Source organism: Labeo rohita, chromosome 19 (assembly GCF_022985175.1).
Source record: "Labeo rohita strain BAU-BD-2019 chromosome 19, IGBB_LRoh.1.0, whole genome shotgun sequence".
Lineage (NCBI taxonomy): Eukaryota > Metazoa > Chordata > Actinopteri > Cypriniformes > Cyprinidae > Labeo > Labeo rohita.
Genome location: NC_066887.1, coordinates 16,314,815 through 16,334,092, shown reverse-complemented (window position 1 = coordinate 16,334,092; position 19,278 = coordinate 16,314,815). Strand labels below are relative to the sequence as shown.

Below are 19,278 nucleotides of genomic sequence, written 5' to 3'. Positions count from 1 at the left end.
ATTCCAAAATATCCAGAGAAGTTTTTTAAACCATTGTCAACTTTACAACCCACAGAATCTGCATATGCTCTGCTGGAGAGATTGTGATAACTCGCTCTACAGATTCTCTTCATTCACCCCTTTTATAATACATTAAGGATAGTAATCCCTTCTGTGAGACCGCAGGCGGCCTTACCATCTCCACTGCCCCTGGCGCTCGCGCACCAGGCATCGGCTCTTAATTGAATTTAGTAATGTAAATTGAAGCTGGGGTCAGCATCACTGGAGAAATATACCTGGAATTCTTGTCTTCTTAAGTCCCATAAGAGGCATCTTTAATAGAGTGATTTCTAATGGGAAAGCAGGATGAGGCGACAGCATGGCCAGGAAAAAAAAAACAACAAGAAAATAGGCTCTCTGAGCTTTTCCACCCCCGCAGGGTGAAGGGAAAGAAAAAGACAGCATCTTCGCAAACAGCGCACCGAGCACGGTCTTGCTATTAAAAAAAATCACGTCACGACTGCAGAAAAAAAAGAACTGAAGATGGAGGTGGATTTGGCCTCTGTTCCCAGGGTTTGGCTAATTTACTGTGAAGTAATGACAGAGGCAGAAATATCTTCAAACGCTGCGCTCACAACTGTTTTGGTGCTTGTTTTGAGGTCTGTTTCACAGTTCTGCTCATTTTATGCAACATTTCCATCACTGGCATGTGTTAATATGTTGCTGTGTGGTTATTCATTTACATTTACATTTATTTATTTAGCAGATGTTTTTAAGCTAAGAGACTTCATAGAATAAACTTGTTTCTTTAGTGGATTTGTACAGAAATATGATTTATTTTACCATTCTTAAATTTTAATTCATCTAAAGCACTGTTCAGTTTTTAGTTGTGAAACTTTTTCCAAACTTTATTTTTCTTTTTGATTGTTTTATTTTGCACTCTTTAATTTCAATTGGGGCTGCCGATTTAATGTGTTCATTAGCATTTACACTCATTTGCATTTGCACACACTTTAATCCAAATTCATTTACAAATGGGAATAATTCAAATTCATTAAAAAATAAAAAATGAAATTCACCAACAGCAAGCAGCACACAAATAAAGTGTTCTTGCATTTAAAAATAATTAGACACAGTGATTATTATATATTTATTAATTGGCAGCCCTATCCAACTCTTATTGTGATTTTTCAATTAGGTAGTATAATAAATAGTTGTACACCGGTTTAAGTGAAGTTTCCATCATTTTGGCATTGCAAATATGCAGGGTTTTTTAATGCATTGTGCTTTACTAAAACAGGAAGGTTTAATTCTTTATAGTGCACACTTGATTTAATTGCTTGTCAGAATTGCACAGTACTGAGCAAGTGATCACAGACTGTAAACTAGAGCAGAGATGGGTGAAGGACATCCGTTTGTTTGCATGCAGTGATGTCTGTGAATATTATTGGTGGCAGAGTGTATCTCCTAAACACAGAGGGTATGTGTCATTTCTGGCACCACAGCGGGTAGGACAGAAGGATTACACCACACCACTTGACATGGGCAGACGACACATGCCATAGCCGTCATTCATCTGTGCCTGTTCAGTGCTGATGATGCAGATGAATGAGACATGTGAATGTGTACGTATTATGTATGAATAGATGATGGTAGCTGGGCACATGCTGGCACATAGAGGCAACATGATGCCAGTGTTTTGTAGCCCGAAGTCCTCAGCATCAGCCATCGCATGCACTTTCATTTGTTTCTGTCTCTTTAATTAAGTCGCTAATTGAGTGTATTTTTACTAGTAACGGATCCCATGGAGTGTTCCATTGATAATAACTACAAACTTAATAGATTAGAAACAATGTAAAGTAAAGGGATAGTTCACCCACAAAACACAATTCTGTCACCATTTACATAATTTACCCTAAAGTAAATCTCTTTTCCAAACCTGTATGAGTATAAAACGGAAAGAAAATAGGAGAGGAAAATGGTTCATTGGCTACCGTCACATTCTTCAAAATGACTTCTTTTTGTGTTTTACAGAAGAAATAACCCCATATATGTTGTACATCAAATACATAAACACTACTGTCCATACTTTTGGGATTGTCTTATGTTTAACGAGACTACTTTTATTTGATCAGAAATGGTCAAAAATAGTAAATTGTGAAATATTACTATTTGTGACCCTGGATCACAAAACCAGTCATAACGGTCAATTTTCAAAATTGAGATTTATAAATCATCTAGAAGCTGAAAATAAAGTAAATAAGCTTTCCATTAATGTATGGTTTGTTAGGATAGGACAATATTTGGTCGAGATACAGCTATTTTAAAACCTGGAATCTGAGGGTGCAAACAAATCAAAATATTGAAAAAATTGCCTTTAAAAGTTGTCCAAATAAAGTTCTTAACAATGTATTTTACTAATCAAAAATTAAGTTTTCATATATTTACAGTAGGCATTTTACAAAATATCTTCATGGAACATGGTCTTTACTTAATTTCCTAATGATTTTTGCCATAAAAGAAAAACCTATAATTTTGACCCATACAATGTATTTTTTGCTATTGCTACAAATATACCCCAGCGACTTAAGACTGGTTTTGTGGTCCAGGGTCACATTTACAACAACTTTTTTTTATATTTCTGCATTATAGGCTCATTGGAAATACATGCCTGAAAAAAAAAAAAAAAGTACCTATATGTACGAATCACTGCAGTTTTCAATTGAAATGAACACTAGAGGCAGTAAAATTCCAATTTTTACACAATTTTTACACAATTACTTGCAGAATAGTATATTATAGTATAGTATGAAGCAATAAGCCCCAAGAAGCTGTGGTTTACAGTGAATTTATAACAGCTAAGGGGCATTGTTAGGCATGACGTGAAGCTGTTCTAAATTCACTGTAAACCACGGCTTCACTGGGCTTATTGCTTTTATAAAACGGTTAATCTATATATGTGGTAAGGTTTTGCAGAGAACTTGAACAGAAAAACACAGAGCATATAAAGTGTAATGATATTTATAAAACATTATTCTTCCGCCAAACAATATAGTTCCTCAGAAATGGTTGTGGTTGCAACAAAGTGGTTGCCGAGACGTAAACAAAGGCGTATGTTTGTAGAGTAATTTACAGCAGCTTAGAACGCGGCTCAACCAATCAGAATCAAGGACCAGAACTATCTATTTATAAAAACTATTTTAACATCCTGCGCTATTTGAAAACTGATACTTTTGAACGTTGTTGTCACATATACTGCTTCATATGCTTGAGTTTTCTAATTCAGTAGATTTGCTTGCGATACGACGTTGCACACGAGTGATAAAGAGCTCCGGTACAAACCCCGTTGAAACTACGGTTTGACAAAACACCTCAAACCTACATAAGAAAGTTAAAATAGCACGGCTGCATCAACAAATGTGTTTTTATACCACTTTTGCATTTGTTAACACTATCGGTTAGGTATAGGGTTGGATTTGGTGTAGGAGATATTTCCAACATGAAAGAGCATTAATCTTTAGCGACACTACCTGGATATTCGAATTCTGAACAGCCACAATACGTACCTCAAGCAGTGCAATAAAAATGCAGCAATACATGCCTCTACCAACGTAATAAAACCGTGTCACGGTCACGTATTGAACGTGTGTTTTAGCACCTTTCTCTGGACGTTTTACTTTGAAACTGCTGTGAAACATACAGTAAGGTACGTAATTACAGTGTTGCAGAAATGTATATAGAGGCATGTCTTTCCAATGAGCCTGGGTTGTTAACATCCAAGCACTTGCATATTTTCCAGATGAATTTGCTAGTATAATTCAGAATTCATTGTTCCATCAATGATGGCAAGCCATCCTGGCCTGGCTTCAGCAAAACCGGCCCAAAGTATTATACTACCACCACCACCATGTTTCACAGATGGGATATGGCTCTTATACTGGAATGCAGTGTGTTCTTTTCTCCAAACATAACGCTTTTCATTTAATCCAAACAGTTCTATTTTGGTCTCATCTGTTCATTAAACAGGTGAGACCAAAACACCATGCCCGTCAGTGTTCTCCTAATGGTGGACTCATGAACTTTAACATTAGCCAAGAAAGGCCTTTAGTTGCTTAGAAGTTACCCTGGGTTCCTCTGCAACCTTGCAGACTATTAGAAGTCTTGCTTTTAGAGTGATCTTTGTTGGTCGACCACACCTGGGGAGGGTAACAGTAGTCTTGAATTTTCTCCATTTGTACACAGTCTGTGTGACTGTGGATTTGGGAAGTCTGAACTCCCTAGAGATGGGTTTGTAACCTTTTCCAGCCTGATGAGCAACAACAACTCTTTTTCTGAGGTCCTCAGAGATCTCCTTTGTTCGTGCCTTGATTCTCTTCTACAAGCATGATCAAACTTTGACAGATCCCTGTTCTCTAAATAAAACAGAGCAGGGAATGGCACGATAATAATTTCACCTCTGAACAGATGGACTCTAATTTCACAGTCAAATTAACAGCTAATTCTAGAGATTCACATACTTTTGCCACTCACAGATGTAATATTGGATCATTTTGCTGAAAAAATAAATGACAAAGAAAATATTGTCTTATTATTTTGATTGGGTTTTCTTTGTCTTTCCTGATTTTCAGCGAAAATCTGATTATGTTTTAGATCATATTTATGCAGAAATACAGAAAATTCTAAAGGGTTCACAAACTTTCAAGCAGCACTGTATATTGTGCTGCTTAATATTTTTGTGGAAACAATTATGTAATAAAAAATAGAAAATAACCTGATAGAAAAGAATATTTAAAACATTATTTTTTAACAATGCAATTTACTGTAACTTTTGATTAATTTAATGCATACTTGCTAAATAAAAGCTTACATTTCCACAAACTCTGAACATAAGTGTTAGTCTGTATATAAAATGCATGCCTATAGAATTTTGTGAGAAACCGAATCACAGAATTGGCCCAGCTTTATTTTGTTTGTTTGTAGCAAAAGCACTTCAGACGTTACGTCTGTTATGCAAGTATCCATTCCCTTTGAAGTCATGAGAAATGACCCTTTTAATTGTGTATACCCTTAGACAAATAGATTGTTTGTCACTTTGTTCTGGGTTATTTTAAATCTGAAAAGCTGGTTTTGTTTTGCAGGTCAAGTAATTGAGGCCGAGGATTTAAGAGATGAACATGTTTTGAGTCTGAAGGCACTGCACAGAGTTATAACAGACTCTGTTTTAAGTGCTTGCTTTTTGATGTGTGTACTTTATCTCCCCGGGGTTCACATCTCTGTTGGAAGAGAAACAAGTAGGGATATGTTGTGTGGGTGAACATGAGGTAATTATTCTAGCAAGGATTTGAAATATTTTTGGGTATGTGTGCAAAAGCAAGAGAGGGGGTCATTTATTGTGCTCTGCTGAGTCTGTATGTGCATTTCCATGTAGTTTTCCATCTCTGACTGGCTCAGTGTGTTTTTAAATAGACATATTAGATAGATTGCTAGAAAACTCTTTGCTGAACCCTCAGGGGAAAATTCAGGCGCGAAACAGCAGCAACATCACATATAGGATGCACAAAATTCAACTACGTAAAACTCAAATACATACAGAGCATTTACTATAAAGAGTGCAAAACAAAACACAGAGTGCATATAACCTAGATATACGCTTTAGGCAGTAACCTTACTAAATCCAAGAGTGAGTGAAAAATGGATAATGTTTTTACTAACTGAGGGTGGGCTTGGCAGGAGGAGGAGGAGGAGGCGGCATTGTAATGTTTGATGGCAACAGGCAGAGATGATTCCCTCTAGCGCTTTATAAAACAGTATGGTGGAATAAGCCAGTGACTGAGAATCATGCTGAGGATGTGCAGAATAGATACTAGATGCCATTCTCATCTCTAGTGAGTCAAAAGTGTATTTCATTAGGCAATAATTCACCTAAATTGAAATGTAATGTCATCATTTGCTCATCTGCATGTCATTCCAAGCCTGTATGACTGACTTTCTTTTGTGGAACAGTGGGTTCAGTGTTGTTTTGGACTACATCGACAATTATTTGGACAGAAACAGACTTCAGAACATCATCTTTTGTGTAAAAGATTTTTAGGTGCCACGCCTTCACTAAACCAAAACAATACCTTTAAAAGGGGTCATCGGATGCCCATTTTCCACAAGTTGATATGATTCTTTAGGGTCTTAATGAAAAGTCTATAATATACTTAGGTTAAAAATTCTCAATGGTTGTGTAAAACAACACCCTTTTTACCTTGCCAAAATCAGCTCTTCAAAAATCATCCCATTCTGGTCGAGGCTGCTTTAAATGCAAATGAGCTCTGCTCATCCCGCCCCTCTCTTCTCTCTGTGGAGTGACCAGCCTGTTTACTTTAGCCACATTAAGCCATATTTATCTGCGTTTAGCTGCTAAACTTGCTAACTAGCACATTATTAGGAAAGGTGATCGCAAGATTCATAAAAAAAACCCTTATAGTCACTTCTGCTGTTAGTGAAGCTGGATCACGAATGATTCACGTGAACATAGATGGATATATGTAGATCAGGAGGTGCATTCCCTTCACAAACAAACGTAATCAACTGCATCTTCAGCCACTCAGACGTTGGGAATAAATGACCACTACATTCATTATTACATCCAGCAACACAACACCTCAATCGCTCAATTCTTGTCTAATTTACATCCCTGCTCCGGCATTAAAACATGGAGGTTGGACTGTTACAACAGATCGTAGGTAAGACGCTCATGTCAGTCAACTATCATGGGAGTGGCATCTGTTGGTGTGACGCCACAACAACAGGCATCTGAGAATGGCTCGATTTGAATAAGGGAATATTATTTTTACAGATTAATTAAAACCCACTGCATGGATTTTTATCATTATAGGGTAGATTTGTACATATCCTGCCAACACACATTAATGTTCAAACAACGTGTAAAAGTGAACTTAGCATCCGATGACCCCTTTCAATCAATTTCAATCATTGTAGCTGATGAAAGTTTCACTAGTTGATTACTCTTTCTTCTGATCCCAACATTAGAAAAGAGTGGATGATTATTTTTAATGAAGTTCCAGACTGTGTCAGTATAAACTTGGTCCTATGGTCACATCATTTTACCGCGGATTCGCTTACAAACAAGGCACAATTCAACACAGGATTATAGAAAGATTGAAACTAAAAGATGACGCTGTGCCAACTACACTGGATCTGACAGTAATGTTGCACCACACAGGTGTGAGAAATTATGTGGTCACTATTACTTTGTTTTTACAGATCGTTTGATATGCACTGAGTATTTATACGTTTTTGACCTAAATCACAGCAGCGTCCATCTATGAAGGATGTAGGCTGTCAAGCATACACAACTGTTAGGCAATCATAGCAGTGGGTTTTTACTTCTGAGTTAAAACAGACCATTCTGATGATGGGGTCAAAACAGGACAGAAAATTATTATTATTATATTATTAAATTAGGATGTTTTTTTAGGTAAAAAAAAATCTTGACATTGTAAGTGGGCTTCAGAGAACAGTAGAAAATAAAAAAACAAAGTAGTTCATGACCCCTTAAAAATATATGCATATATATGCAAAATGCAATGTTAAACACGCATGTATATGTTTATATTTCTTATATGTAAGGACAACAATGCACAGAGAGAGAAATAGACAGAGAGAGAGAGACTGAAAGTGTATCATCTGCCCAAATGCTCTGTCTTCAGGCAGGAAGAAGGAACGTGACCGGAATATTCTGAAGGTACCATGTGCCACCTGCTCATGGAGGGAGGATGGCTTTAAGAGAGAGTGGAGCACTGGCCCAGATCCAAGGATAGATTGGCTGTGTTGGGAGGCCAATCGCTCCTCTGCATTTCCAGCAAAGATTAGTGCACTGGGTGCTCTGCCACAGTGACGGCACTCTTGCTGACGAGGGTCAGAAAGCATGATAGTCAGAGAGGGGAAGAGAGAATGTGTGTGCGTTCACAAGCCTTACTGTGTGTGAAAAATTAACAGCGCTTATGGAATGACTTCAACAGTTTCACTTTAAAGAAGTAGTGAAAACTCAGAAAGTCTGTAATGAAAGTCTGTCATCATTCACTCACACTAATGTTGTTCAACAGTGTGACTTTATCTCAGCGTTTGACCATTTTCCATGTTCTTTTTTTCATGAAATTACAAAGAATGAGAAATAAAGCTTTTAAACTTCAAAAAGCATGATAAAAAACCATAAAAGGACCATGAAAGTGGTCTACATGACTTGTATGTTATATTCCAATTGGACGTTTTAGTTTCTATTTCACTGATAGTCGTCCTTGACAGTCAGATGTTAAAGGGGATGTCGAATGCAAAATGAACTTTCACATGATGTTTGTTCTTTTATGGTAACACGCCACAGAATACACAAAAAAATGGAAGAGGGGTGTGGTGAGCAGAGCTCATTAGCATTTAAAGAGACATGCACCAAAACCGGTTACTGTGAACTGAGCAGTTGTTGACAAAGTAAAAGGGGTGTTGATTAACACTGTAAAATAATATGTAAATTTACATTAAAAATTGGCAGCTGTCATTGCCAGAATTTGACTATAAAAAATACAGTAGCAACATTTTAGGTTTAAGGTTTTAACATTTAAGTACTGCAATTTCATTAACTGATATAATGTTAACATACCAACCTATGGAAATACTGAAACATGTTTTGTACCTTTGTAATACACTGAACTGCCAAAAGCAGGTGGTGATGAGAAAGTCACATGATGAACCAAAGCTCATCACAAGCAGCTTTCAAATACTAGCATACAGTATATAGAAGGTGGACAGTGTCATTCACACAAACATTAAACACTATTATGGTAACACATGAAACTGATATAATGCAATAAACAGTAATTTAACAACACTGGATGTAACATACAACCCTAATGTACACAACTGATAAGAAAAAACTAATAAGAAACAGTTATTTCAATGAAAAAACATCAAATGTGAAATGTAACACAGGGAATTTGGGGAATGTCAATTTACGGTTAGTCACTGTAAATTCTATGTTCTTTTTCAAAAAAACAAACAAACGTTTTATTACCGTAAAATTACATGCAATATCCAATACAGTTTTTCATCGTATGTAGTAGGGGAACTTACCATTGACCAATAAATAACTTTTTACTGTAGCATTTTTACAGTCTTTTACCATTAAAATTCATAAAAAAAGTAATTTTTTACAGTGAATTTTAATAACAGTATGTCACATTTTATGAAGACCCTAAAAAAAATCATACCAACTTGTGGAAAATTGGCATCTGATGTCCACTGTGGTTTTATGACCAACTCATTGGGTCAGTCAGTTGAATTTGAAACCTTGATCTGATTTCTGTGATCACTCAAAATAGACATACTCTCATGGACTCTCTAATAGGACATCTAGGGTGAATGTCAAGATTTTTTTTTTTCCTTTTATCTATCTAGAAGACTTGGAATATAGTGTATGAAAAATATGGACCACTTTTATGCTGCTTTGTGTCCTTTATAAAGCAGCAATGGCCATTAATTGTGAATACATAAAATATTTCAACAGTCTTCAGAAATTCATTTTGTGTTCCATGGAAGTAAATCGAGTTTGCAACTATGTGATGGCATTATATTTTCATTTTTTGGGTTCACTTTTTATTTAAAATGACAGTGTATCAGTAGCTCTTATTTCTTTGTTTGCTAATAAATTATTAACTCACAAACTCCTATGCAAGATGCTGTTTATTAAGTAAATCAGTAGCAAATATATAAATAAAACTATGTAATTAACTGTCTTACAGCAATGAACTGCAAAATTTAGTTTTTTATTTGTTTGTTTTTTTTTTCAGTAGTTCCTAAAAAAGGAAGGAACTGCTGTGCTTTAATTAATGCTCTTCAGTTTGAGAGAACGTGGATGTTTGAAGGATATAATTATGATGCAGGCTCTGGAGACCTTGACGAAAACAAGACCGCACAACAGATTAAAAGGTTTTTATTTTCCAATGTAAGAGTCAAAAGAAGATCATGACACCGCAAACATTCAAAAGATGAGTAACAAAAGGAAGGAAAGACACTGCAGGAGGCAGAAGAACTCTTAGAGAAGCCATATGGATGAACGGAGCGAGGGTTAATTTAGTGAGCTGAAGAACAGAGCACTAGGAAATGAAATCTTTTCATCTCCTCTGGAGAGAATGCATGAAGTTGCAGAGAGGATGTTGGAGACGCTATCTAACAGCGCATGTTATTCCTCCGCCCGAGGGCTATTGTGTGAGAGAGAGCGAGCCGTAAAAGTTTGTGAGGTGCGTTGAAATAAGAAAGCGTTGCACTTTCTTCGTCGGACAGACAGGACGATATCCAGTTTAATTCCCTCTGGAAATAAAGCAATGTAAGGATTTATCGGCATTTCAGCAATTATAAGAGCGCTGTCACACTCCACCGGTTACTCAGACAGGGATTTGTGGGCTTGGCACGGAAGAGAAGCTGTTTTTCTTTCTGTTTTCCTGAAACCTGCCTCAGGGATCAAAGACCTCCTGTATAGCTTTTCAATTTGAACATTTTATGTGATAGTAAAGAATTCATGGACGGTGTTGGCCAAGGAAGGTGTCGATGTACTGGGCTCGTAAATGTGGAATATCTGAATCTCCTTCACTCGCAGTCCCAAGGAAGAACAAAGATTCTGCCGTGCACTGGTATATGCATTCTTGTTCGACACGCTCGCATACAACATTCATGGAATCGTGGTTTCATATGCCTTAAATGATTCATTGGTCGTCCTTGTTCTGTGGGCTGTGGATTCAATTAACCCCTTTGCTATTGATGGATGAGGTTCTAGCTGATGGCCAGCTATCCTCACGATAGAGACCTGTACTTGGCCTTCCACATGCAGCTCCTGTGAGAAGGGCCTGTGTCTCGTGTGTCACCCATTCATCTTGTAATTGGTGTGTAGTTCTGTCAAACAGCCATTAACGGCCCACCTCATCCCTTCCAATTACCCCTAAAGCACCCTAGAAGCTCCCACAGCAAACATCATTACTAGATGAGAGCTGCAGAAGCATCTGTCAGTCCAGAACATCATCAGAAAATAACAGGCAGATAGTGAGTCGGGATGGGCCACAGCAGTGCGCTAGTTGGCTGATAAATGACTAGTTGATTTGAAAGGTTGACTTTATTATTGTGTCAATCTGCTGTTTATTTGTTCTATCGATTATTTGTTCTAAAATCTGTCTACCTACTGTATCTGTCTGGTTGTCATTTGTTCTGTTGGTCATCTTATTGTTCTGTTGTTGTTCTTTCTGTCTATCTACTGGATATCCGTCTGCCTGTCTTTTTGTTTGTTCTTTCTGTCAGTCTGTCTAACACTTTAACATTCTATCTATATCTATTCGTTTGTTTGTTTATTCTGTCTGTAAGTCTGTCTCTGTCTTTTTTTAATTTGTTCATTCGATATACCTATCTGTTGTTCCATCCATCCATCCATCCATCTATACATCCATCCTTTAGATCTATTAATTCGGTCTTTTATTCATTTGTACATTCTGTCTGTCTCTGTCTGTTTTTCATTTGTTTGGTTGTTCTATCTATCTATCTATCTATCTATCTATCTATCTATCTATCTATCTATTCATTCTTTCATTTGTTTGTTTATTCTGCGTATCTGTTTTTCATTCAATCTGTCTGTCATATCTATCTATCTATTTATCTATTTATAATCTGACCATTACTATCTATCTATCTATCTATCTATCTATCTATCTATCTATCTATCTATCTGTCTATCTGTCTGTCTGTCTGTCTGTCTATCTATCTATCTATCTATCTATCTATCTATCTATCTATCTATCTATCTATCTATCTATCCATCTGTCTGTCTATCTATCTATCTATCTATCTATCTATTCATTCGTTCTTTCATTCGTTTGTTTGTTTATTCTGTCTGTCTCTGTTTTTCATTCAATATGTTTGTCTGTCTGTCTATTCATTTGTTCTTTCATTCATTTATTTTGTCTGTCTGTCTGTTTTTCATTCAATCTGTCTGTCTGTCTATCTATCTATCTGTCCATTCATTCTTTCATTTATTTGTTTATTCTGTCTGGCTCTTTCTGTCTGTTTTTCATTCAGTATGTCTGTCTGTCTGTCTATCTATCTATCTATCTATCTATTTATTTGTTCTTTCATTCGTTTGTTTATTCTGTCTGTCTCTGTCTGTTTTTCATTCAATATGTCTGTCTGTCTGTCTGTCTGTCTGTCTGTCTGTCTGTCTATCTATCAATCATCTATTTATCGATTCATTCATTCTTTCGTTCATTTGTTCATTCTGTCTGTCTCTGTTTTTCGTTTGGTCTGTCTGTATGTCTGGCTGTCTGTTAAAACATGCTAGCAACATGCTAGTAACTTGCTAATAATGTTAGAATCATATCTATCTATCTATCTATCTATCTATCTATCTATCTATCTATCTATCTATCTATCTATCTATTCATTCATTCTTTCATTCATTCTGTCTGTCTCTGTCTGTTTTTCATTTGTTCGTTCGTTTGGTCTGTCTGTCTGTCTGTCTGTCTGTCTGTCCATCTACTATTCTATGTATCTTTCTATCTGGCATTCCATCCATCCATCCATCCCTTAATCAATCCATCTTTTGTTTTTAACAGCAGTGCTTTTAATTTGTGACATTGTGCTGTGCTTGAGCTGTTAGACAGTTGCACAGATATTACTGTTATGGCTGATACTAATTTATAATAATGATGTTCATCATCATCATCATATTAACAATGATTTAACTTATTATTTATTAAAGTCAAATAATTAAAAACTAAAATATATCATTTTCAGTGTTAAGTGAATTTAGGCTTCACAACATTGTAATGAGCAGTAAGAAAATTTGCTATACATTTAGAGATTTTCCAAAGATTACATGTAAAAGTATTAATAAAGTTTGAAAATGTGTAGCTTTGCTCATCCCTGATAGGAAGCTTGATGGGTCAGTGCACATTATGTGTATGTTTAGTGAAGAGAGCAGAAAGGGAAATAGGGGTGAACTGCCTAAAGGCCTCATTGATTGGACAGGTCCGCCTCGTCAGCATGTCCCCTGTGATGAGCTCAGTGAATAACCCTGCACAGCACAGGCTGCACTGCTGCAGGGATGTGATAGACTGACCAGCTTCAAGACCCCAGGCACCGGGGGAGACACAGATGAAGTGTCATAATGGTACCTCATAAGTAAATGCACATGCATAGATACACAGAGACAGAGTGAGATGGATTTGTTTAGCCCAGAGGCTCAGGAGTATCTTGTAATATTACTGATAGTGACCACATTAAAACACCTGTCAAATTATTTAGCTGCTCACTTAGCAACCATAGGATTAGTCATTCAAAGCATATGAAGAGTTCATTAACCTGTGGTATCTATCAACAACAGAGAATGTATGAAGATAGTCAAAGACATTAAATTGGCTTCACGATGAGCAGTTTTTATTCTAGTAAGATAAGCTAACAAAAAACGTTCTGTTGTTTAATAGATCTGTTTCTTCCCACAATGCAATGGGGTCAGTTTTTTATTCATTTTATTTATTTTCATATTTTTTATGAAACCCCCAGCAGTGATTACTCCACTCTTTAGTATCACATGATCTTTCAGAAATCATTTTAATATGTTGATTTGGTGCTTATGAAACATTTCTTTTCAAAACAACATGCTATTGTCTTCAGTTAAAGGAGTTGATTCTTTTGTCTTCATTCACCATTATGCTTTTCTAAACTTTTATGATTTTCTTTTTGTCTTGAAACACAAGTGAAGTTGTTTCTGCTCTTTTCCACACAATGAGAGGAAATTGTGGCTTAGAACTCTAAAGCTTTAAAAATATATATTAGAAGCTATAAAAATAAATCATATAACTATTTTGTTTTACATTCCAAGTCTGAAGCCGTTTAGAACAATCCTGTTGCAGGATATTGATGCTAAATGTCATTAGTTAGAGTGCCCTGTAACCAATCGCATCATGCCAAATTTGAATACGCACATTTGCAAATAACACAAATGACATGAATACTTAAACTCCAATCTGTTCCTCACATAAAATGATTAATGTTTTAAAAAGCAGACATGTCTTGCTAATAGCAGCATTAATATTCTGCCTAACATATCTTTTTTGTATTCCAGTAAGATAATGCGAGTTTAGAATGACATGAGGGTGAGTAAATGATTTTGGCTGAACTAATTCTTTAAGAAAAAAAATAATATGTTAATGAACATTTCAATTGGCTCTCTTTCCTATGTACACTGACAGTCAGGAGCTGCAACAAGGGACTGAGTAAAGCTCCGCCGTTATCTTCTCTTTCCAACTGTGAGGAGGAGTTTTAACCCAGCGTGGCCTCCTCCGTCCTTCCCACTAACCCTTTCTCATCTCTCTGACTCACTAGAACACTCCACCCCACTTCTAGACCCCACTCGCTCACTTTGCATGGCTCATTAGCCCACGACATCTCCACTAACGACAACTGGAGCTCGTAACTGTCATGGGAACCCAGTGTCCAGCCAGACACGGCAGGCTTATGTGGATGAGGCTCGGTCCGTCTTGTACATGCTGTGCGGGTGAGCCGGGGTGGTAATGAGGAGCGCTGGGCCTCGTTTAGCCGGGCTACGCTAGCACCCATAGAGGCCCAAGCCAAAGGCCCAGAGCCAGAGCCTGCAGCTCTCAGCCAGGTCTCTAGGACCCAGCCGGCTCCAACCTACTGGCAGCATCCAGAATACTGAGTAGGGCATCAGCAGCATCTCAGCAGAGCCCTGTGCTTAACAGCTAGACACACTGCATCAGAGCGCTTGACGTCTGAGCACCGCAGTCTGCGTGTCCCCTTGCTGAAATAGAGAGCTTTGCAAAAGATCAGTGGCAGTGCAAGCTGGCTTCTGGAAAAAGACCAGAGTCGTCTGTGGATACACAATGATCTGGCGACATTTTGTTTTGACACTGTAATAAATTCCAATGTGTAATGCATTGCTGTGTTATAAGTAAGTCCACTCTAAATCTGCAGACCAGATTTTTTTTTCTTTCCATTTTTCTTTTTTTATTGGGGTGAAGGACAAATAGCTTCTCTCTTACACAACTGTTAATCTCATTAAAAGATATAACGGTTAATAATATCAGGATTGAAAGTACTGACATTTCCGTAGTAGAGCTTTTTCTTGGTTTGTCATTAAGGGTGTGCGATATGTGTGGTCTACGATAATATCATAATTGTTGTTTAAAGGAGAAGTTCACTTCCAGAACAAAAATTTACAGATAATGTACTCACCCCGTTATCATCCAAGCTGTTTATGCCTTTCGTTCTTCAGTCGTAAAGAAATTATGGATAATTGAGAAGGCGATCTTGGAAGATGGAGGAGAAAACGAGATGGGAGTTTTTCGAGCCACCCTGTAGTCGAGTCACAACTGTACTGACCCGGAATACACAGAGTATGCATGTGCATCACAGAGCTACACAAGACGACCATTTGAGGTTAAAAAGTATATAATTTTTAAATTTTAAAAGACCCTTATTCCTCAGCTGGGATCATTTAGAGCCATTTGAAGTTGTATTTAAACTGCGTTTGGATGTTCAAACTCGCAGACACCATTGAAGTCCACTATATGAAGATAATCTGTGAAATGTTTTCCTCAAAAAACATAATTTCTTTACGACTGAAGAAAGAAAGGCAAGAACATCTTGGATGACAAGGGGGTGAGTACATTATCTGTAAATTTTAGTTCTGGAAGTAAACTTCTACTTTAAGCAATGTGCGATTTTACATTGTCGAGTATATCACCAAGAAACAAACAAAAACACACACAGAGAATTCACGTATACACTGTGAGATGTAGTTAGATTACTTTGCAAGCACATTTATGGTTTGTTCACACCAAAAGTGAAGCGAATATGCACAGGATACTTGCAGGATGTTTTTTGTGTCACTCACATGAATAAAAACATTGTGTAATATTCTCCTACATTTTCTGATACACTGTAAAAAACAATTTGTTGAGTCAGCTTAAAATAATTTGTAACCTGGCTGCCTTAAAATTTTAAGTTCAGTCAACTCAAAAAAAGTTTATTCAACTTGAAATGTTAAATTATACTAAGTGACAACTTAGATTTTTGAGTTGAATCAACTTCAAATTTTAAGGCAGCTGGGTTACTTACCCATCTGTTAAGTTTAGCAAACACAAATATCTGAGTTGTTACTTAGTACAACTTAACATTTCAAGTTGAAGAAACTTATTTTAGTTGACTGAACTTAACATTTTAAGGCAGCAGGGTAACAAATTATTTTAAGCTGACTCAACAAATTGTGTTTTTTATTTTTTACAGTGTACAGCCGAACGTGTCAAATCAGATGTGTCAATAAGCCCTTCACTGATTGGCTTGCGCGACAATGCATCATATGAATTTTTCACTCGAGTTCTTCGAAATTCAAAATTTTTTCAACTTGCACAGACAACACGATTGAGGCATATACAGTATTGTGCATTTTGTGGCAATCACATCACCCAATTCATACCATTCACGTCGCCAGGCGCAAAATTTGCGTCTTTGCATTGACTATGTATGTAATCTACTCGTGTTAATTATTAAATTCACTTTTGGTGTGCACATATCATTACAGCTCACGCTTTCTCTGCATGCTTTAGTCTATTAAATTACATTTAGAATTCCCCCAAAATTCAAGATAAGGTTGAAAAAAAAATGTCCCCATATGACTTTGATATTTATATAATCTGATATAGTTAATATCACACTAAGAATGATGTTTATCTACAAATGTTAGCACAACTGCAAATACGATGAACAGCTTAATTGTGACATATTTTAGACACAACAATTCATGTTTTTGCCGTATTTCAGCAACGTAAATAGTTTCAAACAAAACCATAGCAGAACTTTTTTGCATCTTTGAGCAACACACAATGGTGTTTCGTTACTGAATCAATCAGCCGTTGGAATGAATCGGTTAAGTGAATGACTCAATGACTGACTCATGCAATGATTTGCCACCACTTGGCACTGGCTATTTTTGGTATATATTTAAAGTATATTTTCCTTTTTTCTCCTCAAATCATTTCAAATATCAGTATTCAGTGTTTTTTTTTTTTTTTTGTTTGTTTTTTTACATCATCAAAACGTTATTTATACATTTGTAACTGCAGGTTAAATGCATTCATGACCTGCATTAAACAGTCTGTGTAAATGCATCTAAATCCCACTTGAGATGCAGATTTTGTGCCACCTCTGCACTGCAGACAAACATTTTGTTGATACTGATTTCATTTGATTGGTTCATTTAATTTATTGGTTAAATTTAATAATTTTACACAAAAGGTGATCCATACATTTAATTAGCTTAGAAAAAAAACAGCCTTATAAAGGTACATGAAAGGTAACAATCAATTTAAATTGGAAAAGTAAACTTCTGTTACTGCTGCAAACAAACAACCACACAGAATATGAAAAAATATCAAAGCTTTGGGAGTCCTAAACCTGTCAAAGTACCAGCACAATAACACACTCTGCAAAATATTGTCTAATTATCGTTATCGACAAAATTCCAGAAAATATTGCGAAATCTCATTGGCCCCTATTAAATGGCAGTGTTTGCATATAAGAATATATAATAGTCATCAACTAACTGTCTGTTCAAAGGAACGTTTTTTTTGTCTTCACTTTCCTACAAATTAGCATCAGTCTAATAAAAACATTTTTCTAATGCGACCTGAGGCAATAGATGAAGCTGCACCAACCGACAAACTACTGAAAGGGTAACAGGTTTCTTTCCTTTTTCATGCAGGTGATGATCATGTTTGTGTGTACAGTATCTGTTTTCAGCACAATATAGAATCGAAGAGTTATTTTGCATTGTCCTGTTTCTTCTTTATGCTAGGTTCTTCACACACTTTGCTGATTTGATTACAATATGGATGGAGTTGGGCATGCAAATAATTATTATTATTATTTTCCCACAGTATCACCTCTAAATAACTATAAATAAATAAACCTGCTTTTTGAGCGAAAAAACCTGTTGCTATGACAACAACTTCGAGATGAGCTTCGAATAACATCACACTCCAGTATTGTCAAATCGTTAACAATTAAATCTAAATAACTCCGTAATTGTTGTACAAACAACAGGCTCTTCGTCTGTAGAGGCTTGTGATTGTTTTAGCTCCTTATTTGATTCCAGTGATTTATCATAGCAGCTGTATGACAACTTCAGGGAACACACACACGCCACACGTCAGTTGAAATCAGCTTAACCATACGCAAGTGATTACCAGCAGCGAAATAGTTTGATGTACTGTTAAAAAATGGAGCACTCACCAGTGGTTGCATGATCTGGCTTACCCAGAACGCACGACTGTACTTCCTCTGTTGTAGTGCCTTCTGGAACATTGGAAGCAAGCCCCATCACACCACATTTGTCATCAGGTCAACTTGACGTATGGCCTTCCTGAGCAAGATGTGCAAATGTAGAGAATCTCTTTCCAGTTGTCACATCTCCTTTTGACGTTCCATCAAACAGCTGTCAAAAAACGATCACTCAAGTGTTACACAACAACAGTGACAGGAAAAACAACATTATTTTTAATGGTTGAAGAGAATGTTATTTTCTTGGTAGGAAATATGTACTTAATGTTAAGGAGGTACATTATATAATGATATGATTTTAGTATTTAATTGCATAGTTTCCCCAAATATGAGTATTCTGTTATTTACTCATGTCATTCCAAACCCATATGACTGACTTTCTTAAATTTAATTTATTTTCATTTTTGGTTAATTACTTCTAGTTCGTACAAGCATAAAAATTCAATCATTTGTTCAACCTCATGTTGTTCCAAATCTCTATGATTTTTTGATGGATGTACATGTTGCTCTTTTTCTTGCACTTACAATTAATAGAGATTGGAAAAAGACAAAAGCACTATAAAAGTGGTCAGCCTACTCTATAAAAAAAAAAAAAATTAGTTGAGTCAACTTAAAATGATTTCTTACCCTGCTGCCTTAAAAATTTTAATTCCGTCAACTCAAATGCATTTAATCAACTTGAAATGTTAAGTTGTACTAAGTAACAACTTAGATATTTGAGTTGACTAATCAAAAATATTGGTTGGTTAAACTTAAAAGCTGGGCTTGTTGAATCAACTCAGATAACTAAGTTGTCACTTAGTACAACTTAACATTTCAAGTTGACTAAACCTTTGGCGGGTAACAAATTATTTTAAGTTGACTCAACAAATTGTTTTTACAGTGTATAGACTAACTCTGACT

General features: G+C 36.3%; 1 protein-coding gene across 12 annotated transcripts in view; it reads left to right on the top strand.

The window, feature by feature from the left end:
* The window catches only part of adgrb2 (adhesion G protein-coupled receptor B2), a 364,163-nt gene that overhangs the window by 120,737 nt on the left and 224,148 nt on the right, over window positions 1-19,278 (top strand). The window lies entirely within an intron of this gene.